Source organism: Cricetulus griseus, chromosome 4 (assembly GCF_003668045.3).
Source record: "Cricetulus griseus strain 17A/GY chromosome 4, alternate assembly CriGri-PICRH-1.0, whole genome shotgun sequence".
Lineage (NCBI taxonomy): Eukaryota > Metazoa > Chordata > Mammalia > Rodentia > Cricetidae > Cricetulus > Cricetulus griseus.
Genome location: NC_048597.1, coordinates 153,237,297 through 153,263,498, shown reverse-complemented (window position 1 = coordinate 153,263,498; position 26,202 = coordinate 153,237,297). Strand labels below are relative to the sequence as shown.

Here is a 26,202-nt window from a genome sequence, read left to right as displayed (position 1 = left end):
CCTGCCCCCTCCACATAGCATCTGACTCTATGTAGCATTAGTGGGCTGTTCATAATCCACATGGGACACATTTATTTTTACTTTTCAGCTTTCTTTTTTTAATTCTTTAATTACTCATATTTACATATCCATGCCCCCAATTCTCTTGCCCTCCCATCCTCCCATGTTCCCCACCAACCCCCCGCCAATGCATCCCCCAACTACTCCCCAGGGATAGTGAGGCCCTCCATGGGGGACCTTCAAAGTACATCATATCATTCAGGGGAGGGCCTAGGCCTTCCTTGTTGTATCTGGACTGCATTCCCTCCATAGGGAATGGGCTCCCAAAATCCATTTGTGTTCTACGGATAAACAGTGGCTCCACTGTTAGAGATCCCATAGACTGCCTTGGCATGGGAAGATTTTAACCAAACCAATAAGAAAATAGATTCCTCCAAGGGTCCCTTTAGGGCTTGAATTTATCTCAGATTCAAAATTGAGCAGTTTCAGAGATGTTGGAAACAACACTGGTCTTTTGGCAATTATTACCCCACACAGTAATCAGAAAGTTGAGAGGAAAAGCCTACAGTGAGAGTTTTCTGGTGGGCAAGATTAATGATATAACCAAAATTGGGCTTAAATCTCATGCCTGAGATGTAGTATATACATTATATACTAGCATGCATACACATTACTAGTATATATAATATATACTACTAATATATAATATACTGCTACATAGTATATACAACTCTACTCTATTAGATAGTAATACATAGTTATATATAATATATTATAATAGTATATAATATATTATATAATGTATATTAATCTTTTATGTAATTATACTTAATATATAACATATGGTTATAATTGATATGTAATGGTAATATGTTACTCTATATAGTACTATATCTTATATATAGCTATGTATTACTATTCAATGTATTTATTAGAGTAGAGATTATTCTAGAGTTCCATCCTCTTTAAGATATGCCACTTGACAATCTTCAACAGGCTGAGGTTCACTGCATCACTATAGCTCTGTTGCATCATAAAAACTCACCAGGCTCTGTTAAGCCAGAAAAACAAATGTCTCAAAGCATTGAAGCAGCTGGTGGCCAATATATGCATGAACTAAGTTATGCATATAGATTAATAGAAGTAATTACACACATACATGCAAACTCATGCACACACATATACACATCTGTTAAGGCTGGCTTGCCTGACATTTTTGGCAATGTGGAATGTGAGATGACTTAAAATGTGGTTATATAAGCTTTAGTGGTGAACAGAAAAGAAAGTGGCAAAGAAATAGGTATATGTCTCTCCCCTCCTCTTGCCATATGTTGAATCTTTCTTGGAATTCACAGGCACTACAATTCTAAGATCACCTAATGGCACACTCACCCTCTCCCACAGTTTCCTTTACTTACGAAATCTGAATATTCTAATGAGATGCTAGTGGATGACAGCAATAATATTGAAAAACATTAATTTTTAATTTGGGAGTGTCTCTCTGTAACATGGAAAGACCTGGAAAAATACATGCAAAGCAAGTGTTGACACATTATAGGAGTTTCGTGTTTGGATTCCCTAGCTGCATATGGTAAACTACATGTGGTTAGCCACACGTGTGCAACCCAGGACAGCTTGATGTATTCTGGGATTTATTAAAATGTAAATGACAAAGCAGAGAAGAATGTTCAGACAATGGGATTACTCCATTGACTGAATGCCCTATACTGTATCTATTTTTGTCCAAGCAGTGGTGGCTCCTGCTGTGGAATGCCAAATGGCGTATTCCATTGTAGGGCAAGGGGTGGGGGGTACTCCCTTTTAGGAAATTGAAAACTGATCATTTAATTTTTAATTTGCCTCTCCAAAAGCATCAGCTTGTCAATACCTTGTACAAGAAAATATGGTAAAGTTTGGCCTGTGACTATTAGAAGACAATCATTCTTAACTATTTATTCAGTGTCCATTATTTAACCTGTAACTTCATTCATGAAAAATAATGTTTGGTGTGCTTGTTTTCATGCTGGGCCTTGGCTTGGTGGAAATAAGAATGTTATGCAGTGAGCATGCATACACATGACACAGCCACAAGTATGCACACCCCAAGAGATAATTTCCTGATGGGGAATTACTATTCATTCCAGAAAGGAGAGGGTAGAGATGTAGGTGTCTTTATGAAAAGATTGAATTTAGAAAGAATGGGAGCCAGCTGTTTTTTCTCTCCATTGGGAACAAGAGAAAATGGGATTCGACAACAGTGTGAGGAATTTGAAACAGAAATATGAATTTCCCAACTCTATAGATGCTCAAACACCAAAATACGCATCAAGGGAAGTGTGTGGACACTGACTTGACTTTTGATGGCTTTAGAACAGTGGTTCTCAACATGTGGATCATGACTCCTTAGGGGCCAAACGAACCTTTTATAAGGGTCACCTAAGACCATCAGAAAACACAGATATTTACATTATGATTCATAACAGTAGCAAAATTACTGTTTTGAAGTAGCAATGAAAATAGTTTTATGACTGGGGTCACCACAACACGAAGTACTGTATTAAAGGGTCGCAGCATTACGAAGGTTGAGAACCACTAGGCTAGACAAAGGAAAGGCACATTTCCATGTGTGGACTTACATGCTGTGATAATGGGGCCTAGAGGACAGGTGTCCAGGATTCTCTTCATCTCTAAGAGGAATCTGAAAGTTGGGCATGGTGGGCAGGTCACAGAAGCTATTTTTAAAATAGTAGTTATTTGTTAATGCCAACTTTTCTCTTGGAGACAGACTGACAAATTTCACCTGTACTGTGAAAAGTTAAACTGAACAGAATGTCATGAAATAAGGTAGGTGAGAACCAAGTACACTAGAGCACAATGCACTTTTTCATTTTCTCTTCCCACTGTGATTTCTGCTATTCCAAGGCAGAATGTCCTTCCTAGTCCAGAGTGGAGTTAAACATAGGCACATTTATCTTTATAAGAATGTTGTTAGAACTCCTAATCTTCCTCTTCCTGGAGAGGAGGGGGAGAAGGAGGGTGTGTGTGTGTGGGGGGGTGTTACACATATGTACATGTGTGGGTTATGTTTTAACAAAGAGAATTTACAATGCTCACATTTGATGATTAGCTTTTAAAAACTATGATGGCAGTGGATACTGGTTCTTTCCTGGTTTGAAGATAATTTTATTTCCTGGGGCAGTTTACTAAAGCAAAAAGATAATTTGTTAAAATTAGAAACTAAGTTTGGCTCTTATCTGAGTCATTATTTTGCTGATCTGGTCAACTCAGTGATTAAGTATTGATTTGTCTTCTTAGGTAATTTGACAAATAAAAATGAAATGAAAGATATGTTAAATAAATGATTTTTAATGTTCTCCTTTTGGCTCTAACTTGATAGCAACTGCCAATACCAGATTCTTAGTTTTCTTTGTAATTTTTATTTATTTACTCATTGTACAGAAGAGTGAATCTAGGGCCTACCACATGCTAGACAAGTACTTTACCATTGGGCTTCATCCATACCTTGCCTTTCTTAATGTTTTATTTTGAGATGAGGGCTCACTTAGTTTCATAAGCTGAGCCTGAACTCACTGTACTCCAGGTAGCACTTGCATTTGTAATTCTCCCACCTAAGCCCCCTAGGCCTGACATCAGAGCTCATTTTAATATTATATTCCCATAGGTCAAGAGTTTTCAGCATTATCTGCGTATTCAAAGCTTTATACAGGCTTTGGAAAATAAAAATCTCAATTCCCAGATTATTTTTTGAAGAGACCTGGGTATCAGTATTTTAACAGCCTAAGTAGTTACCAAGGACAACTGAAGTGAGAACTTACGTATCGGGTGCTGCCAAGAAACTAAAATAGTTACATTCATATTATTCACTGCAGTTGTAAGGACCACATTTGTCCTATTTCCTGCTGCATCCCTAAGACCCAATAAGTACCTGGCCAGTATATGCCATACATACGATAAGCATGTTTCCTATAAATAATCAATATTTTAATAAAATCTAGCTAATCTTTCACTAAACTGGGACTGATCAAATTTATTGTCTACTTGAGTCATTCTCATTTCGACCTCACTGACTAAGTAAGAGTCCAATTTTCTTCTTTTGTTTGCTTGTGGATACATAAAAACAAAGTCATTGGTAAACCTATTGGGTAATACCACTCAGCTATCCTTGGGATGAAAGGAAGGGAATCATCTGTGATTACGTATCCTCAAGACAAGCAGTCTGTACATGTCCAAAGACACATCTCCTACATAGCACCATGGCTCAGGTGAAAAGAAATCACACTACATCTTGCTACGGAGCCAGATGAGCCACTGATTAAGCAGATATTCTGGGAGAACTAACACCACACTGTGAATGGCTGTTGCGGACTTTCTCAACCATACTTTTATGCTAGTGCCCTGAATATCTTTACCTATAGTGAGTTAATGTCCTTTGTATATAGTCCTGTTTTGCTATATTTCAATCATGGGGTAATTCAGAGTATAGTCATACAAGTCATGTTTTTGTGCTCGCAGTTCAAATGAAAAATCCTAGTTTTGAAATCATCACTGATAGAGAGTGAAACAACCAACAAATCAGAGTGCTTATCTTCTAGAACTGGGCTGGACAGGAAGCCCATATCAATGAGAAGTGTGTAGCCATGCTGCTGATGGGGGGTGGGCACTGGGAACATGTGGCCACCATTCATTACTTCTATTGTAGTCGATACAGATGATGAACTGAAATTCATTTAATATTAATTCACCTAAGTTAAATAACTACCTATGCTGAATGGCTACCATGCTGGACAATACAGGTTTAGATCTCTGACAGAGAGAGGAGTCTGGCATGGAAGCCATCATAATACTCGGTAGAGTGTCTAACCAGATGCTATGAAAGCCCCTTGGTGAGGAAGCCAGCATACCATTGGTGATGTTTGGGATGGAGTCTTCTGAGAGGAAATGGCTACTGGGATAAGACTTGAAGGACAGATGATAGAATTTGCAAGAGATGGTAGAGAGGTATAGACAAAAGGTTACATGTGTGAAAAACTGAGGAGATGAAGGGAATAAGAGGAGATGGAGATAATGGCATGTGCCCAGGAGGGAAAAGGTAGATGGTGACTTCATGAGTCTAGAAAGCTCTGCTGGAGGAAGAAGCCAGAACATCCGGTTCTCTTGGTGCCATGCTATCTCAAGATCAATGGTAATTATAAAGAGTTTTAGTCCCTGTAGAATGATGTTTGTAATTTTAACAATTCTCTGGATTCCACTTGACACTCTGCAGGGAATCCTGGCAGGATGAGGCAGTACTCCAGGTGGGGAAAGACAACATTTTCTTACTAAATTAGCATAGGAAATGGGAAGAAGCTCCCTTATCTGAGTAGAAGAAAAGGGGGAAAGCCAAAGGCGAACACTGAACACCCTGCCGTGGTGTGTGGAAAGGAAAGACTGAACTTGGACTTCTGACTTGGGTAGATAACCATAGCATTTAAAGGTGATAGGGGATCATTTGGAAATTGTCTCTAACTTAACAATTTTTTTATCCCATTAGATATTTGGTCAGTATGAACCACACACTAGTTTTTATTTATACATATACAAGTGAAATCAAGCTATGATAGCTGTCTTTTCCAATAAATCAACACAAGTTCACAGTTAATGCAACATTTCTTTTATTGTGAGTCAGGGAAAAGAAAGTCTCATAAAATGTCAACACAGTCACACTCTGTCCTTGGGCTACTTGTTAACAACAAACCTGTTTGTTTATGAACTCAGTGAGAACAGAGTAAGACAGAACCAACAAGCACTTTGAAAAAACAAGACAGCTAGTGCCATGATGGGGGCTACATATGATGTCAAACAGCTAAGTAGAAAGTTACAAAAGTTAAATATCCAGATCTCTCAAAAAGTTACATGTCTGTCCCTTAGCAGACCTAGCTTAACTGTCTCCTTTAAGACAAAAATCACAATTTGGATATCTATGTTATCTAGATGGCCATTTTATTAAACACTGTTAAATGCCAATCAAGTACAGAGTGACTGGAAGTGAATAAACAAGGATTACAACACAAAATGACTAGTGGTAATTCTTAATACTGAATTGCATTACTGAAAAAGTCATGGATAAGCATTCTCAGCATTCACAAAAGTTGGTCATTTCCCAAAGGCATTGATAAGATGTACAATGGGAGATTGGATCAGTACAAGTGAAGCAATGACTTCATGATTGGGGATATCATTAAAGATATAATATACATACAACTGTGGCTATTCTATATTCTTTGGGGACAGATCATTGACAACTTCTTGACCCAAATACACTAATCCATAGCTGTATTTCATATTGACATGAAGTGCCAGAGAGGGGAAGGAAATGGTGAGATCTACTAGATCCAGTCTGTGAAGCATTCCTTAATCACATAGACAGAATACCTCTTTTAATCAAATAAAAGTTCATGTTTCTTTAGGGCACAGGTAGGGTGGAGTAGTTTAAAAACTACTGAAAGATAACTGAGGGCCTAGTTTCTAGTCCTTGCTGGGATATTTCCAAATATGTGGTTTGTTTTATTTTGTTTGTTTGGGTTGGTTATTTTTCTAAGTAACTCTGCTTTCAGACTATAGATTTATGTTTTCCATCAAAAAGATATTGTAAAAGGTAACGTAAGGCCCACTGCTCTTAAAACTTTGAGTTTTCTTACAGAACTAAGTAAAAAAAATCTCATGATGTCTAACCAAAATGAAAAGGAAATGTCTAAAATACTGGCTGGCTTGCCACCATTAACTTTTCAATTTGCTGTCATAAAATACATTTTATCATTCTGATGTAGTTAAAATACAAAAGTATTTGAGTAGACCATTGAGGCCATAAGTAAGCAGAAGAGCTATTTGTTTCCAAAGAAAGACTTTAAGGTCTGTAGGGAAAGTGACAAAAGTGTTGGTACTGATCACAAAATTCTGACTTTAGGCTTCAGCTCATGAACTTTGTTACCACAATCTTGAATGTTCACAGCTGCACAAAGCACCTTGCCCAGGCACTTGACCTCATCAAAATCAGTTTCATCACCTGGGAAGTATGGATAATGTGTAATTTTCATGGTTGTCATGAGATTTATTAGGCAAAATACATTCTACATGGAATAAACTTGGTAGCTAGCAATTATGAACAGAAGAATCATGAGTTCTGCACAGGTGCTACCAATCACCTTCATCTTTCCAGTGACAGAGAACTGGAACTTTAGTTGTAGTTTGGTTTAGGTGACTTCTGGGGTGCTGAGTATTGGGTGGAATCAAGTTGACCTGAGTATTTGCAACCTCCAAAACTCACCCAGTGGATTTCCTCTGCCATGTCCTGGCGTACTATTATGCTCACCTTAAAGACTCTATTTTCTTCTACCTTCCCATTTATCTATTTTTTTTTACATCCTTTATGAGTCATTTCATATTTCTCTTTAGGGCAACATTCTCCCTTAGGCAAGCCATTGTCTTTCATTTTATTTCTACTCTATTGTCTACTGACTCAGTTTATCACTACATTTTAGGTAGCTTATATACCCTTGTCCAGTTTGATTTTCACCCTTGGAAGCAGCTGCCATATGTCACAGAGGCAAGCTTGCTGCTCAGAGTCTGGGGGCATGATGTGGTGTTTCTGCATGATGGCATGAGCATCTCTGTGGGTCACCTGTGACAACACTGTTTTTCATTTTCTAGATCTTTCTCAAGAACAAATACTATGTGTTGATAAAAATTAGTCTCCACAGAAAATTCAGTCTTTTCATGCATGAACACACATGTGCAAAGTTGCCTTTACACAAGCACACTAACAAGCATATCCATACTAGTATAAAAAATAGAAGGCAAGTGAATCTGAACACAGACAGACAAATACACACAAGAAAGCAAGTTTTTGACTCATTAATCATCTGGGTCTTCCTGTTCTTGCAAAGATTAGTATTGGCTGCAACTGCACCACATGGGTGGCTGCTGGGGTATCTTCAGGTGGTCACTTGCTTTGTTTCAACTTCACAGTTGGTATGAATGTCCATCAGTCTAGCAGTCTCTGTAGTCTTTGTTCTTTCACTGGGGAGATATTCCTGAGGAAGGGGACTATAGGACCAGCTGAAAGGAACATCAGTACAACTACAAAGATAATAGAACATGTCACAGACAGTTATCACATTGTTTAATGGAGATGAATTTGTGACACCTTAGGGACAATGCTATTTCTAACTACATCAGAAATGTTACATCACTTGAACAACAAAAAAGTAGCTTTCTTTCATTGTTCCCCTTGATCAAGGATCAGTCAAGCAGTGGTCTTGTCCCAGTGTGGATGAGAGAGCTCTACCAAGAAGAATGCTTCAAATCTACCCTCACTGAAACAGGACACACAGGCAGATAGCAAAAGACAACAGGACATATTCAAGTAAGTCCTAGGAATGATGATAAACTAAGTTGGCTGTAGGTGCTTAACTGTTTAGCAATTCAGAAGTGAATGAAGGCAGTGGAATGATCGAGCATTAATTATCTTGGTATTTCCAGAGCCTGGCATTGATACTTAACTTGAACTTGGCAATGATACTTAAAGAAAAAGAGAGTGGGAGAAAGGGAAGGAGGGAGAGAAGGGGGAGGTGGCAGAGTAGTAAGAAAGAGAAAGGAAGGGGAAAGAAGAAGAAAGAAAGGTGCATGAATGGAAGGAGGGAGGGGAAAGGGAGGGAAGACGAGAGAAAGTAGGAGAAAGGAAAAGAGGGCAAACGTAATGAAAGAGTGTATGAGTTACTGGAATACTGAGGCACACGGGAAGAAAATTTGTCAGATGTAAGCATATTAAAGGTGTCAAGACTGAGGAATGAAGTCTGGCTTAATAAAAGAAGGGGTTCTACATTCCAGGTGGTTTGAGAAAAATGAGGTGGGGCCATTTTCAGGAGGCTCTGAACATGTCAGTGTTTCATTTGGGAAGTGTGTTTTGGTCAACTGACCATTGTAGGCCCCTGAAAGAAACATTACCACAATTCAAATGAACCAAGAAGAACAAGAAACACAAAACTTAAAGGCATCAATCCAATGGAGAAAACAAACCACGCTACAAGCAATGACAGGAGAACAGAAGGGCTGGTGGATAGGGTGTGGCCTAAAACAGAAAAGCAGGTGTCTGTTTGGGTACTTTCCAAGTCAATATTGAATGATGTGGGTTTATAACTGGGATCAAGAATTTACTTCTCCCACTGGGTAGCTTTATTTTTATTTTCATATTCTTTTATTTTGTCCCTAGGCTGTTGCTTTTTCAGTCACATCCCTTCCTGAATATGAACTCCAATCTTCAGTGCTTTCTCAACAGGGCAAAACGGATTAATAAATACTGAACCCAGAGGTGTAACTTTGAAGGACAACTGATGATTCCAACAGACTCTGGGTTCATGGGTTCTGGCTTCCTATTACCCCTATACTGTAAAATGGCTTCAACAATTATGAGAGCTGTAAAAGAACTAGGAACCTACCTAGTCTGACACACTCACTTCACAGATAAGGATATTTGAGAAGAGGTGCATTAATGTTACTCTCTTACTCTGAAGGAGTTGTTGTGAATGAGATGTACTTTGCAGGTGGTTTTAATTTAACTAAAGCCTTTGACATCAGCTTTTCCATTATACTCATACAATGAAAATGCATCAATGAGCTAGGCACACTGAATGGGATATACCAGGACACATCAGTGAACTAAATACTGAGTACACTGAGGATGCTGGTTCTCCAGAGGCCAGATCTAACTAGTAGAATGACTTAGTTTTAAATATTGTGAATGTGCACTGCATTTTATAAACAATGATATCGAGAATGGGGCACTAAGCTTTTTGAATCCATGCAATAATCATTTGTGAATAAATTAGCATGATATTGTAATAAGGAAAGGCATTGTATATAATACTTTTATGATTCATATAGGTAGTAAATAATGGAAAGTCCAAGAATATGTAAGAAGATAAAAACTAAGCTATACATTGCTTTGGAGTTACATACATCTACCCCATGCAAAAATGGCTTTTATATAGTATAAACACTATTAAAAGGAATTTTGAGGATTGAATAGGCAGCAGACAGTAGGAGAATGGGCAGGTTTCGAATGTTTGTCACATGTTAAGATTTTATGGACCAGTTTTACTTTTTGGTTTTATACCTACCAACTTGCATTGAGTAGTAGAATAGGGTCTTTTACTCAACACAAGGTTCTCTTGGGATCCTTTTTGTAATTTGAATGCAGAAGGAAAAAGTGAGACCCTCAGATTACCTTGCCCAGTAATAATCATTCTCCAAGTTTGTCTTGACAATCTCATCACCTACTGCACATAGCCAAGTACCAGGCTGGCCAGCCAACTCACTGTGCTTCTGCCTGGCTTTTTTTTTTTTTTTTTCTTGATAGGTAGATCTTCAGAGGGCAGCTTGCTGGAAGGGGCTCCCCAGTGGAGCCATCAGTAGGTCTCTGGAATCACAATGAGGCCCCAAAAGGGAACTGAAGTTAATGCATAAGAGTTTCATTTACTCATCATGTGACATGCAAAATGGAAGGGAAAAGAGAAAAGGAATTGTTTATTATTTATAATGGCTTGATTATTTTGATTAAGTTAAAAACTATTATCTTTGCCTAATGTCATTTCTCTAATTCCAACAAAGGAAATGTATTTCTTATGAGTAATATTTACTACTCTGATGTTCTCCATGCTTCCAAGTTATCCAAAGTCAGGATAAAGAACAAATCCACAAAGAATTGCAAATATTTTGCAAAGAATTCAAGTGTCTCCAGTGACAGTCCTTCGAGAGATCATTAGTTTTCAATATCTAGGTTTTATACTTTCATTCTCACACAAGCACACAGGCTGCAAAGTCCTTTTATTCTTATATTAATTAACAAGGAATTAAAAAAAATAAGCTGGCTTAAAAAGCATTCTACTCAGGGGCAATTTCAAGTGATGAAACATGCCCAAGGGTGGGGGTGGTCGACAAACTCAAGTAGGCTACATGTAAAGCAACGCCCAGCTATATGCACATTAGGATAATTACAGATTGCAAATTATATCGGATGTATCTAATATCTAATTTTTTGAAAGCTGATTCCACTTGAGACTTCAATAACAGCATCAACATTTTGCAGGTGGCTCCTTCTGTACAGTATCCAAGGGGAATTAGTCTTCTAATGTGCTTATAGCCCTCAAGTTAAAACTAGATCTCCTGCTTAAAGGACCAATGAACAATGAACACTGAGAATAACACCTTGACAAAGGAAATGGGGAGGGGTGTTACCCTGGATAACACTGAGTACAGTTACTTATTCTTTCTGTACTGTGAACATGATACTTGCTTCAAGCAATAAGGAACTTCAACATGAATCATTAGGAAATGTGGGAGAGGCTACATACACGCTGAGGAAGCCAACTGAACAGCTAAGGGTTGGCCATCTATTAGATCTATAGATAAAAGAGACATACATCTGAGTGGCATGTTATGCCTTTGACTGCAAAGGGAAACTCTTACATTAAATTCAGATCATTTAAGACAGACGTTCAGTTTGTGTGTCTAAAGAAGATCCAAGCTTTGCGTTGAGGAATTGGCTTTTGTCCTCACACCCTACATGAATCAATCCCCAAACAACTAAAATATATTTTCGGTCTCGGAGAATAAAACATATTCTTCGAGTTGATTGGATCCATTTTCTTGATTCCCCTTTAAAGATCTTTCTGCTAATTAGTCGGGTTTGCTGTTGAATTATTTAATTATCTGCACTTTTGTGCAATGAAATATGTTGTCATAGCACACACTTTACTGTGCAGTGACTGTTCACATCTAATGATGCCTCTATAGTTAGTACTTTCCTTTGTTCTGCTCATAAGTGGTTTTAGAAAAAGGGGTGGGCTCTGAAGGAGGAGCCTCGGGGTTTGCAAAATAAAATCATACATTCCCGGTGATGTGCAGACATTGATGCATTTATATGAATTCCATCTTAGAAATCAAAGTGGAAGTTCCATTCCGAATAAGCCAGGGCACATGTTGGTGACCTCAAATGCAGCCACGAAGCTGTGAGTGCACCTTGAACATCTTTCCAGTGAATACTCACTGTAATACCATGGGGAAGGGACGACTTTTTTTTTTTTTTTTTTTTTAAATCAGCAAGGAATGTCTTTAACGAGGAAGAAGTAAATTATGATAATTACTCTGAATGGTCGGATCCTTGAGCATTACTAATTAGCATTTATTGCCTGGATTATAGAACAATACAAGTGAAACCAAACTGCGATTGCTCTTTTACCTTGAAGACTTGAAAAGGCAATGGAGGAAGAAGTGGGCAGCCACCTCCCTGGTGCAGACTGTAGTCAGTCCACCTCTCCTCAGCCTGGAGACTCCCTCCTTGTGGAAACACACCCATATGGTTCTCAGCACTTCCGGCCCATTCATCTTTTTGTGTTAGGCTCATATTTGCATGGGCTATCATAGTTTCAGGAGACTGATGACAGGCGAAACATTTTGGCTATAATACCATCTGAGGACAATATTATCAGTTGGGAGAGCTTAGCAATAAAGAGCTGAAACGCCATGCTCCATAAAAATATGGAATTCTTCCAGAGAAATATTTGACTTAAAAATAGAACAAAGAACTCAGCTCTTGGCGAATACAATTTTACATTCCTTTTCTCACTTGCCCTTAGGACTAAAGGTTAAAAAAAACAGCTGAGAAAAGATGATGGGTTTCTGGTCTAAGGACCATTTATTTATTTATTTATTTATTTATTTATTTATTTATTTATTTATTTTTCCATTAGGAATCTGTGATAACATGGGTTCTGAATTAGAAAACAAAAATTAGATGTTGATGGTCAGGCTGACAGCACAGAATCAATGCTGTTCATATAATTTGGCAACTTAATTTTTTAAATAAGGCAGCAGGTAGAAGAAAAAGGGGAAAAAATTCCCTGAGCCATTTATCATTCTGCAATCCCCGCTGTTCTCCACAACCCATTATATCGAGTAAGGAGAAAATACTATGTGCAGCCAGAAAACGGGCCCAAAATACAGTCACTAGTCTTCCAAATACCTTCCGAGGTTTAACCACCCTGCTCCCTTCTAGTTTGAAAGAATAAGTTTGACTAAATCTGTGAGGAGATTTAATAGAATGGTGGAAGAAATTAATTCTGCCGAATGAGCAAAAGCATTCAAGTTGCCCAGATGCAAATAAGACAGATAATACTTTTCTTTGCCTTTGACATGCTAGGCGGATTAGTTTAGAATGTTAAATCTGATTTTATTAGAATATATTAGCAGTGTTTTAATTAATACCAATCAAACGTTTTCTTTCCCTGGGGCTTGATATGTTCCTAACACTTTCTAAATCATCTGTTTTTCTCCCCCATAAAAGAAGAGAGAGAGAGAAAAAAAAAACTACCAAATCACTAAAGCCTTCTGTTACATTCTTCTTACTTTACTGTATTCAATGGAAAACTGTAAACTTTTTCTAAAATGGTGTTTTGCCCATAAAATTGGTTCCAGGTGCCAGATTTTAAAATGAGTACTCCTCTCTAGCATGTTTCCTTAAAACAAAGCAAAAATCATTAGAGATTTGAAAATTAAGCATTTTCTATATTTTTCTCTGGGGTAAATATTGCAAAAGGAGTTTCAGCTGGTTCCTCCTGTTATCAGTGAGGCTTTTAAAGGCTGTTGGATTTCAGCTGCAATGGTTTTGAGCCAGCCAAAAAGAAGAACCTTTTAAAAGAAGGAAAAGAAGGTGGATATGTTAGTGAAGGAGTGTGTGTGTGTGTGTGTTTGTGTGTGTAAGCTAGTTGAAAATACGGTGAGCCACTGCGCCCTGTGAACCCAATTGTAACTGTGCTCCAAGGAGGTACAGGACTGCATTCCACTCATTATCCCCCCCTTTCTCTCCAGCTTCCTGTCCTTCTGGGCCAGAGCTCCAGTTCCCTCCTCTCTTTTCTTCCCCTAGTGCACCCCCACTGCAGCTCTCCGCCTTATTTTTTTTTATCTGCCAGGCTGGATTTGTGCTTTTAAAGATCAGTATCAATAATAGCCTGCTTGTTTCGGTTACACTCTCCCTTTAAAAGACAGTCCCCTCTAATTGATGCGTCTGGGCTAGTCTAGACTGGTAGTGATTGAACCAACCACCAATTATGTTATTCATTTCACTGAACTGCACTGATGGGCTCCATGAGGAAGAGGGGCTGTTGAGAAACCTGCCCTTGCACTGAAGCAGTTGCCTGCTGAAATACAAAAATCTGTGTGTCACACGCACTACTGAATGCCTGGGCAACTAGCTTTACAGTAGCAGCCCGAGAGCAGGAGCAATCCACTTGAAAACATGGAAAAAGCAGTAGTGCCTCCTAGCACAAACTGAAACATTTGTATTGAATCGTGTCCCTCTATCATTTGAAATCAGAGAAAAGACGTCTATCATATCTTTATTGATCCATGCTTACATTCCTGTCACATCAGCTGCATTCATATCTTGCCTTCAAAAAGCACCAAATGTTTGCCAGTCTTTCATATGTATGATGTAATAATATATTACCCATAAGTTAAACTGATGCACCACCATAATTTCCACATAGCTATGCATGCACATTAGCTGAAATGGGATGGGGAATCATTAATCATTTTATATGTACAAGAATGGAAAATCTCTTAAATAAGTGTAAGTTTCGAAGCACATTCTACCAAAGGCTGCCAAGTAATAGTAAAATTACAGCTGTACAAGAGGTTCCAACAAAAGACGTAGCACAATTGTTGCACGCTTCTCAATTCAGTGTTTTAATGCAAAATGCTTTCTTGACTGCAATTTGGAGTAAATGGGTAAAATTGAGATCAGCACTTAAAAATAGGACAAGAGCAGTTTCCTTCAGCTTCCACTCCGTATGTACAATGAGGCTTCAACCATTACAAAATCTTTCAAAGGTGAAAGCATTTGGAGTCTGGGTTGATTTAGGTATTTTCCAAAAGTGGAGAGAAATATTGGGCTGAGAAGAGCAAAAAACTGTTTCAAGGAAACAGTACGCCCGAATTTTCTGCAACAAAGGGAAGGTAAGCCTCGTCCTTCTTCCCAATATGAAGCAGACCTGAACCACTGAAATTACCCTTCCATGAAAAGTTATAATCCCAGAAAACTGAAAACTAGAAAATGCTAACAATTTCCTCAAGAGAAGATTATTTTAAAATGTGGTTTGGAATTACCAATAACTTTGTCGAGTTGAATTAGAATCCTGATTAAAAAATCTTTCCAGTTTATAAAGGAGAATCTAGGCATTTATTTTCCCCCAAGAAATGCAAATATCAATGGATCCAGTTATTTCTTTCATTCCACAATATTTAGAAAATCCATTTCTATCCTTATCACCTTTAAATTCATCAAGCATAATATTTTTAAAGAAGTATCAAACCAAGGAGGTTGGATTCCTCCTACAATTTTTTTTTAGAGAAATCTCGCAAAGAAACATATGTTATCTTTCTTAGTCCCTTAATTTCCTTTCTTTGTATTAAATACAAGAGTTGAATATTTAACCTATTAATTTATTCCAAACCAGTGATTCTAGCATACTTATGTCAGAGAAACCACTCTCTAGCCACATACGATACTTGTGCAGACAATGCAGATATAATATATTCTCATACCATTTTAATTGAGCAGAATTTTGAAATTAACTGTTGAGTTTAAAAGTTGGAGGCATGGGGCATGCTGGGACTTCAGCTGAGATGTTCTGAGGTCAACCACCAGGTACTGAGCTGTTGGTGTTACGCTCTGGTAGTACTGCGTGTTGCTCTCAAGGAATAGACCCTGCCGATGAGTTTCCACCAGCCTCCGTGTCAGCCATGTACACAGGCGTCCATAGCAGCCAACACAGGATGCTAACAGTCTATGCCTACTTCAACAGAAGCCAGGAGCTGCCACACTCTGGTCACCTGATCCCATCTAACAATGGAAGCCTCAGAGGTGTACTCTCATCACTTCTGACAAACTTTCTTTTCTTTTCTTTCTTTCTTTCCTTTTTTTTTCCCCTTTAAAAGACAAAAAGTTCCTTCGGGCGACGCAAAGGCACCACTCGCAGCTCCCAAGAGCCTAACCCGTGGATTTAAACGGTAAACATCACAAGTTAGGGTCTCAGGGACTGAGGGGAGCGCAGCACTTTTTTTCCCTTTCTTGAGACAAAACAAAGCAAAACAAGAATGACAGTCAATTTTGGTTGCAGACTCCGGACTAAAATGCAGCAAACAGGTGGTCCAGTGTGGCGATATCCTGGCTTTCTAACCCTCGTCCCTTCACAAAATTTAGATCATTTCTGACTCCATACAGCCCTGCATACGCAATACATAGACCTGAACATGCAAATGCCAGTTATATCAAAGAAAACTTTAAAGCTTTGGACAAATAGTTTACTAAATTGGGAAATAATATGAATAGACTCAGAAATGTCTATTTCTATTTGGTTAATAAAACAAAAAAAAAACCGTAATCTACGATCGGGAATAAGCATCTTTTCAAGGCTTTCATTTGTAACTTGCTCGAATGACTAAGGAGAAGAAAATAACCCTCTGCCTTCCCCCAGGGCAAGCGTGCCACATGCAACAATCCTAAGAGGGTTTGGGGGAAGCAGGATTCGGAGGTTAGAAAGGTTTTTGAACTCACCCATTTGAAGTGGAGCCCGGCTGCAGAGCTTCCAGGAGCGCCATCCGGACCCGGGGGGAGAATGTGAGCTCGCAATGCGCTAGGCTGGGCGAGGTGTTCAATAGGACAGAGAATGGGGCGGGGAGGGAAGGCGGGGGCAGGAAGCGATACTCCAAAATCGAGAGAAGACCGTAACTCTGTGGTTTATGCTTTGACCGAGAGTGGGGGTGGGGGGAGAGGCAGTTGGGTGGGAGTAGAGGGAGGGGCTGGGGCTGATCAAATTTGGAAAACAGTCGGTTAAAAATTAAAATTGAATAAATCGAGAGAGAAAGAGAAAATTTCCCAAGGATTGCTTGTAAAAAAAAAATTTTTTTTTTCCTTCTTTCTCTAGCATGCAGAGTTCTGTCAGTCTTGCAAACCCGGCCCTCCTCTCCATCAGCTGCTTGGCTGAGGCCAAGGCCAAAATCACCCAGAGCGAGCACCAGCCTGTCATTTGGTAGACGCAAAGTGGGAAGGGGTGGGTGCAAGCTGGGGAGATGCTCCCCCACCTCGCCTCCCGCTGCGGATCCTTTGAAGCCTTTGGCCAATATTTCAGAGGAATCCGAGGCATAATCCCCCTCCATCTTCGCAGACAGCCACTAGTGCTGTACCTGATAGAGTCGCTTTCCCCAACCTCCTCTGCTTAGAAGCTGAGCTTTCCTGTGCAGACTCAAAAAAAAAAAAAAAAAAAAAAAAAAGAACCGAAAGGGAGGGGAAGCCGACCAGGAAGATGCTTCTTTAAAAAAAATTTCTTTCCCCTCACCCCTCCTTTCTTTCTTTTATCCCAGGCCTGAGCAAAGTAGATGGCTGGCTGGGCACACAGAGTAACAAAGCACCGGCCCTAAGGAAGACACTGGAGGGGGCCCTTCTATCCGAGTTAAAAAAAAAAAAAAAAAGGAAAAGAAAAAAGCCAACTATTTTTAATATACTTTCATATACAACTAGGAACAGTGAAGAGCTCCAGGCTTGCCTCCTCCCCGCCAGAAGAACTAGAATCATGCCAGCCAGCCCTCTAAACCCTGTCTCTTTCCCCCAGCACAGGGTCTGTTTAGAACACCCACACACAACTTTTTTTTCTCACCTCTGTAGGTTCTGCTCATGTACAGTCCACCGTTCAGCTCTCCGTCTGCCTCTCCTTTTTTCGCCTTTCCCTTTTCCTCTCCAAAGAGCCAGTCCGTCATCATCATACCTAGTCTCTCTCTCTCTCTCTCTCTCTCTCTCTCTCTCTCTCTCTCTCTCTCTCTCTCTCTCATTTTATTAATAATAATAGCCCTTTCGACATAGCAGCATGAAGTGGCTGCCTTTGAGAAAGCACATTTAATCTTTACTGGCTCCCCTAGGCTTCACTGAAGAAGAAGGCAAGGGGAGAAAAAAAGGAGAGAAAGGAAAAAAGCATGTAAGGGAGGCTGCTGACGGACAGCAAGCATCAGGCACAAATCAGCGACAAGTTGAATTTTCCTAGACCACACTGCCCCCTTTCTTCTCGGCTTTCTCCCTGGGCTCCTGGAAAGCCCCAGTGTCTGGTTACAGGAGGCAATGGGTCTCTCTCTGCCAACCGTGGTGCAGGCAGATTCCTCACATGCCTGCTTAAACCTCTGGCAGAGTAAGGAATCGATATCCTCCTCTAATCACCTTTAGCTCTTTGATGGCTTCCCCCCTTTTCTGAGAACCCACTTGGCTTCCCTTGCCTCTCCCCCGCCCTGCCAGGCTCCTGCATACAAAGCTTGCAGCACTGTCATCTCTCACTTCCTTCCATATCTTGAAGACAAGCCTCTTCTAATATTCTCTCGCGCTTGCTCTCTCTGTGTTGTAGCGTGTCTCCTCCCGGACTAGCAACACCGGATGCAGGGAGATAGCTCCCTGACTACTAATGAGATCAAAAATACACCATCAGGTTGGGGAAACTAGACGTTGTACTCTACAGATTCAAACATGTGTGTGTGCACATATGCATGCATGTATTCTTTTGCTAGACCTACAGTTCAGGTAGCTCATTTTCTTAAGTGTGCGTGGGGGGGGGGGGGGGACGGGAATCCAGGTGGAGATTGTGAAGAAGTGAAACCTCGGGCGCAATGTGGTTATTTGGCCAATTGTCTGGCATCCACACACATTCGTGAATGAACGCAGGTGAGGCTCCTTGTGAAATTTTTCCCCCTTTATTTTTTTTAAATGGACAGATGGTCAACAATGCCCAAAACATTTCTTTGAAATTGTTGTGTGAAAGCATAAAAGAGCAACAACTCAAGTCTATATTTAAGATACATAGAGACTCTTCAGGCACATAATGATCACAATACTAACCTCATGCCTTTCAATGACTGGGTTTTGCTGGTTGCCTCCGGTTGCAGCATGCACCAATTTGCCACTTAGGTTCCTGGGATTTGGAAAGCCACTCTATCAGTCTCCTCAGCTCAGACTAACCCTTGGCTTCCACTGCAGGCATTCTCCTGATTCCTGAAGCGTTTGTAGCCTCCCATGCCCATCAGATACATGCATACTTTATTGATCAGCCTAATGTTCTTCCATAATGATAAGCAATACTTCAGATGGCAAAAAAAAAAAAGAAAGAAAGAGAGATAGGGAAGGAGGGAGAAGCACCAGGAAAAAAAGGCATCTCCGAAAGATGAAGGGAGCAGTGTGCAGTGTTTCTGTTGTCACCCATTTTAAATACTTGCTTTCTATACAGTGTCCTCTCAAAGAGGGCACCACCCCCAAAATTAGGGTCTCTACCTAGCTATAAACACAGTGGGTATATTGCTATCTTAACCCAATTTTCCCAATGAGGCTAGAATCCTAGAGACAACAGACAGGGCTGTGTTAAAATAGAATACGGGGTTCTGCAAATAGCAGGAAAGGAGGGGAAGACAGCCAAGGACGCAGGTTCCCTGCAAGTGGGTGTTTTAAAAGGTAGTTTCTTTGTGCTCATCACAGACATTCATTGTGCTTTGTCTCTGATGGTGAGACTTCAAGCACGGCTGGATGCCAAAGGAAGGAGAAGGAGGAGAGGAAAAGCACATATGAGATGAAGCAGAAGAAGGGGGAGAGGAGAAGGGGAGGCAGGGAAAGGAGGAGAGAAGGAAAAGGAAGAGAAAGGGGGAGGAGGAGGACAAGCAGGCAGAAGAGAAGTAACAGAATGTTGGAGTTATCTTTAGCACATTTTTTCCTTATTGTCATGACTGGGAAGGAGGAAGGCATGTGCCAGGAGTTGGTGACTGGGTCAGAATCTTTTTCAGATTTGGCTAATAGCGTGTGTGATGAGAGAAGAGAGAGAGAGAGAGAGAGAGAGAGGCTAAAATAATCAAAAAGGGTGTAGCTGTCAAAAATCTTTGACTCATTGGGTGCCTCCCTGTTAGACCAAGATGAACCATCACTGAGGAGAGTCCTTGATCGTCTTGGTGTACTTGTATATATGAAGGAACAGGCCACTGTATCCAACTGGAAAGGAAAGAGAGATGGAGAATTTCATTCTCCTAACCCCTCTGATTTGTGATAGCAGTTTAGCATGACTTCCACACACTAAGCTAATTCATACTTGTCTGTGCTCACTCTGCTTACAAAGATACACAAATCTGTGACTTATGAAAGTTAGGCTAAGGAACACATCATTTTCTCCATACAACTCAGTGAGGTCTTTGGAGGATACTTATTTGAAGCAGTTAACACCTGACCCCAATTTCTGTGGGTAATTAGTGAGCTAGATAACCACACAAAGTGGGTAATTATTTAGTACCCAAGGGTACGCTAGAAGTGGGTAGTGGCTTTGTTAACAAAAGCATATCTCTAATTATTGTATCTATGATGGGTGTTTTAAAAATACCAGTTACTCTATCAAGTGAACCATGACAGATAAGTAACGGTTTTACTGTCCTCAGCATATACATACATGTCTTCCATCATAGTTCAGAATATGTCCCTCTAATGTCCAGAGTGTAGAGAAGATTAATTAGTTAACGTCTGTCAGACTCTCAGAAGGTGAGATGAACTAGAGGGCTCCTAACTACAGTGTTAGTATTGTTATGGGTACTTTGGCTACATTATCCCTGGCTGAGAGAAGCTGAGGGAGTAGATGCTATTGTTCAGCCTATGCCTTGGTCTGATGGTAATGCTGAGACCACAGAAACAATAATTGTGATCATGGGAAGTGGGCAACTGCCTGACAGTCTAACCCGGTTGCAAAGGTGAGGTTGACAGTATTGAACTGTTGGTTGACTCAGGTTAGGTCTGAGGAGCTGGGCTGAGAGGTGGGAAGAGGGAGGGGCAAGGAGTCTAAGGGGAATTGAATCAGCTGGACCACACCCTCCTTCTAAACTCTCCCTATCAGTCCTCCTTTGAGGGAGCACAAATACATCCAGAAATCCCTCAAGGAAGACATCTGTGCAAGTTCTGGGATAAACTTAGTATAATGACATCAGTTATATAGTATTTATTGTGAAGAAGAATTTCTGTATACATCTTGTATGCTGGTGCAAATGTTTTTTAAAATATTTCTGTGTTGAGGATAGGCACATATAGACCAACCTCGGATATCTTTAGCCCAAGATTGGAACAGTGAGGAAGAAGCAGTTTATTGCTTTTATAAATCATTCCTAGGATGAGAAGGGTACTATTTATTTTTACTGAGAAGGAAAAAGAAGAAGGGGGAGGAGGAGGGGAGGAGAGGGAAAGGGGGAGGGAGAGAGATAGAGATGATAGAGAGAGACAGAGAGAGAGTCCTGCATGCTTCTTTGGGGACCCTGATATGGAGATCAACCAAGCTTGGAAAAAAAATAAACAAGAACAGCAAAAACGAAAACTTACTACTTTCTCTGTGAATGTCCATCACATTGAGTCTGTTTTCTGGCAGAGGCAGGGCAGACAGAGACCCCTGGAGTCCACATCTTCAAGTAGGTTCCCCACACTTTCTTTCAAAAAGATCAACCTGGGGATCAACCCTAGAGGTCTGAGAGATGCAAGTATGTGGGAAGGGTTTAAAAAATATGCTAAGATGTTGTATTCCATGCAGTGAATGATTCTAGGGAACTGGGAAGAAAGTCGACCCATCCTTCAGGCAACAGGTATCACTGCCGAAATCTGAATCTTCGCTGGCCAATGCTCCCAGGACTCAAGGCTGAAGCTGCGATTGGAGGCTAACTTTGGGGTAAATATATTTGAAGAGCTAAGAGGAAATTTCTCCAAAAGCCATCCAAGCCAGTCTTGTGACCCGAGGCCCAGTGCTTGTCACCCCCTCTCTGAGCTCAGAACTACAAAGGCTAACTGGCATTCTCCAACCCGCCCAGCTCCTTTCAAACCCACAGACTGTGCCAGACTTGGCCCCACCTCCCCCTGCAACAGATTCTGTAGCCCTGCTCCACACTATGCTGCAGGGAGCCAGATTTCCATTTTAATTGTCCTACCTGGCTAGTCCCTCTGTCACTTGTCCTGGTTCTTGGTTCTTGGCAAGATTTCAAAGGCCCAATCAATTGTTTTGTCTCCCACAATCTTAATCTTCAACACCTCCGGTTCCTACTTCCCCCAAATGTGATCCTTTCAAACGCAAAAATGTGACTCTTCTGCAGTTTCTTGCATGTATGGACACCACTACCTCCTTTCTTTGGCCCTTTTTCACTCTTGTTTAACTTTATTTTTTCTGCCTCATGTAATGGAGGAGCCTGAAGGAAAGACAGAGCTAGCACTTCTCCTTTGCCTCTCCCTGGACTAGAGAATTTCAGGCAGCCCAAAGCAGCCCAGGGCATTTCCTAAAAATTTACCTAAAAAGAGTCAGAACCAGCCAAAGAACAGGTGTGTGTGTGTGTGTGTGTGTGTGTGTGTGTGTGTGTGTGTGTGTGTGTGTACAGAGAGATACAGACAGAGCTACATTTAGAGAAAACTGCCCTAACTATAAGAATGCAGTAGCAAAGGCTTTCAGGCTGATGAGTTACCTGTGGCAAGAACATACAGATCTCTCTCTGTCTCTGTCTCTGTCTCTGTCTCTGTCTCTGTCTCTCTCTGTCTCTCTGTCTCTCTCTCTGTCTCTCTGTCTCTCTCTCTCTCTCTCTGTGTGTGTGTGTGTGTGTGTGTGTGTGTGTGTGTGTGTGTGTGTGTCACACACAGTGAGAAAGGGAGAGAGAGAGAATCAGCACCTGCAGTAAGCAGTTCTATCACAGTTCCCTTACACTGGATGACTCTGATAAAGTATTTGCCTTTCTGTGGACAGGTGGGGTCAGCTAGAAACTGAGCCACAGCAGCCTCTGAGATGGAATGGAATAGAAAAGAAAGACTAACTTCTTTAATCCACTACCCCTCTCTACCTCTGTCTCAGCTTGGGAGCTAAGACTAGAATGGCACCCCTATTCATCTCCAAGATGTCATGACCCTGGAAATTGCTCTTTCTTCCTTGGTTCCTGCCTACTCTTACTACTTAAGTCCTTATGCTTCACTGTTGCCAACTTCTTTTCATGGTTCCTCTAATAGTGATCATGGGGGTGGGGGTTCTGCATCCTAGATGCAGAGAACTTGCCTTAAAGTCCTTGCCTTTAAAGACATCATGAATGTTTTATAGATGAAGAGAATAGCATCCAGAATAAGCATCTCTGCCACAATAGTGCGGGACAGTGCCAGGATTTGAACCAGGTACATTTGCTTAAGTATAATTTTGCCTTTGCATTGTTACAGCCTTTTGTTGTGTGTTAGTGTAATCAAGCTTTCTGATTGGTCTCTGCACACTCCCTTGGTTTCTCCTGTGTATTTTGCACTTTACCCCATCCTCACAGTGTTTTCAGTTTGATGATTTTATCCAATTCATTATTGTCTTGCACTTAAGAATGTGGCAGGCATTGTGCTGGGCTGTCTCATTTTTGTAACTGGGAGACAAGCAATGGCTTCTCTGCCCTGTTGTCTTTACCGCCGAACTCTAGGGCCATGATGGAAGGGGCTGTGACAAGTTTCCGAGGTGCTCCCAGGAAAGGACATAACACCTAGATGCATAAGGAGTGCACCAAAAGTTTGAATAAATTTTTATGTTAATATGTTTTATATTGAAGCTTTACTTTTTTTTCCTTTGTTGTTTACTGTGGGGGATGTCAGAGAATTTCTTGAAAGGGCCAGTTCTTTCATTCTACCCTGTAGGTTCTAAGAAGGAAACTCATCAAGCTTGGCAGCGGATACCAATAACTGCTGAGCCATCTCGTCAACCCTACTATGGTTTTTTGAAAGAACTGAGCTCTTGTTTAAAATAACCTTTAGAGGAAAAAAAAACACATAGCAAGCTACCATATAAAACTAGCATGTAAGAAATCATAAGTCTCAGCCTGAAGTTTTAAAGACTATATACACTGTCGGATGTCCCATATACAGTCACAGTCATAGTTCGTTCTACAAGCTCTGAGGCCATGTGGTTTCTTGTGTGAAGCCACTGCACTGTGGCTTAGGAGGTCTTTTCAAGTGATAAATTGTGTAGGGTGATGTGGTAGTGAAGGAATATTCTGGGCTGTATGTGAGGAAGGAAAGGGCTCATACAAGAGTGTGTACAGAAATCCGGGTCTGCAGTAGGCGATCCAGCTAGAATGCCCTCATTTCAGAAAAAGGGTGAGGCACTTCAAGTGTTTCATGGCCATCTGGCCTGAGTGTCTCCAGGGTTTCATAATGTGTACTCTGAAGAAAGATTAGACAATTCCTTCTTTTGCCTAAGGAAAGAATATTTTAAGTACGTCTAATTGCTGTCTTTGCAGGCTAAAATCTATTCTGGTCTTAAAACAAAACAAAAGGTTTCACGTATTTTTCACTTGAACCCATCTACCAGTATAGAGCACAGTGATAGAGAAAAACCAAAATTCCCAGAAAAGCAAATCCAAGCAGTGAAGACATTATCAGGTTAGTATGGCTGGCTGATGCAGACCTTGATAGAGAACACACGTGTAAGGCACCTTAGGTATAGTTTCCCATAACTCCTGCCTGGTTCTTTGACAATGTGTCTCCTCCTGGAGTTCTTTCTTACTCTATTACCACCTCCTCTCTGAATCCAGTGGGTTCTTTTATTTTTGTTTTTTGGAAAGGAATATCTTGTCCCTAATAGGCTTCTGAAAAGACATGACGAGGTCCAGAGTCAAATGCATAAACCACCGTGGCAGGCAAGAGAAGGGGTGAAAATGGGCAAAAAGCATGATCAACGGGTATTGCTTAGCAGTGGGGTGGATTAGACTGTTGGTCATCCATTGTCTGCCTCTGAATAGAGGTGTGGGGGTGTGTGACTAGGATGACGTTCATTCTGTCCTTCTCTATCATATGGATTATTCTGACGTCACTGAATTTAGTTACAAGCTTGCTGCTATCTTCACTGACTGGGAAAATTTTCATGCTATCAATCCAGAACACAGTTTGTAAAGTTGTATCCTTTGGGCTGCTGGCAAGGTTCCTCAAGTGAGAGCTGAGTGGGACGCTACAGTCATTCTATCCCAAATGCACTCATGATATAGATTGTGCAAATTCTTCTAGCGGGAGTCCCCCAGGAATTGGCTGCTCTTCACAGAAAGATGAAGAATAGAAAGATATTTGCATACTGCATGGTCAGCAGAGCCGCTTTCCTTATGCAATGAGACTGAGTTGAGCGAATAGGGTGTGGCATGTGGCTCAGGTTATATGTGGCAGAGGTTGAATGTGGTTCAAGTGTACTTAAGGCCTGTTGTTTTACACTCAAAACTGTACATCAGTTCCAAGTATCAGTTCCAAGTGTCAGGCTGAAAAATCGGGAGTTTTTCTTCATAAGGAAAATTGACTTCTTTTTGTTTGGGGAGTATGTTATGGTTTAATAGAAGATGTCCCCGTAAAAGGTTTGTGTATTGAAGACTAAGGTGTTATTGAATGATGATTGGGTCATGCTTTCCTCATTAAGGGATTAACTCATTGAGAAATCCATAGGCTGAATGGCCTATTAGGAGGTGGGGCTGGACAGAAGTGTGTGATGCTTATGTGTGTGTGTGTGTGTGTGTGTGTGTGTGTGTGTGTGTGTGTAGGTGTGTAGGTGTATTTGAAGAGCATACTATGTCCCTTGCCTTCCTATCACTTTGAGCTGAGCAGCTTTGCTATGACAAACCCTCCTTGTCATGATGTTCTACTTCAGGACAAAGGGCCATAAACCGAAACTTCTTAACTCTTGAGACAATATTTCCTCCTTTAAAATGGTTTTCTTCTGGTATTTTGGCATGGAGACTGAAAAACCAACACACTAGGTATTAGGGAAACTCAATAATCCTCCGGTATATAAATGTCATACTATTTGTTGCTATGAATTTAGAAAATGATTCTGTTGCCCCCTTCTGCCTCAGTGGGTGAGGTTGGAAGACTCTTGCTACCTTCTAACCTAACCCTGCAGAAGACCTGCTGCTTCTCAGATGGCACTGCACCAAGCCTGCAGCTTCCAGAAAGTAATGTACAACAGGTCCATGGATTGTACTGGGCTCCAGTGAGACCCATTTAGACAAGAAAGGTGAGAGAGAAAATGTCTCCATCTCCAGGATAATGAGGAGAGAAAAGAGAGTATC

At 40.6% G+C, this 26,202-nt stretch overlaps 2 long non-coding RNA genes and 1 other non-coding gene across 11 annotated transcripts in view; 1 reads left to right on the top strand and 2 right to left on the bottom strand.

The window, feature by feature from the left end:
- Positions 1-5,648: 5,648 nt before the first annotated feature.
- LOC103164390 overlaps positions 5,649-26,202 on the bottom strand; it is a 136,640-nt gene continuing 116,086 nt past the window's right edge. For 5 of the 9 annotated variants that reach the window (XR_004769593.1, XR_004769592.1, XR_004769591.1 and 2 more), the window contains one exon: positions 5,649-10,474. This is a non-coding gene — a long non-coding RNA (uncharacterized LOC103164390). Of the gene's footprint in view, positions 12,527-16,669; positions 18,677-26,202 lie in introns of those variants that run through there. The other 4 variants (XR_003484689.2, XR_003484690.2, XR_003484691.2 and 1 more) reach the window with 4 other exon arrangements.
- On the bottom strand, positions 16,091-16,153 carry Mir125b-2 (microRNA mir-125b-2). Its single transcript, NR_162746.1, has one exon. It is a non-coding gene; the product is annotated as a microRNA mir-125b-2 (primary transcript).
- LOC118237853 lies at positions 18,708-23,816 on the top strand. The gene is made up of 4 exons (XR_004769594.1): positions 18,708-18,814; positions 21,690-21,824; positions 23,226-23,296; positions 23,581-23,816. It is a non-coding gene; the product is annotated as an uncharacterized LOC118237853 (long non-coding RNA).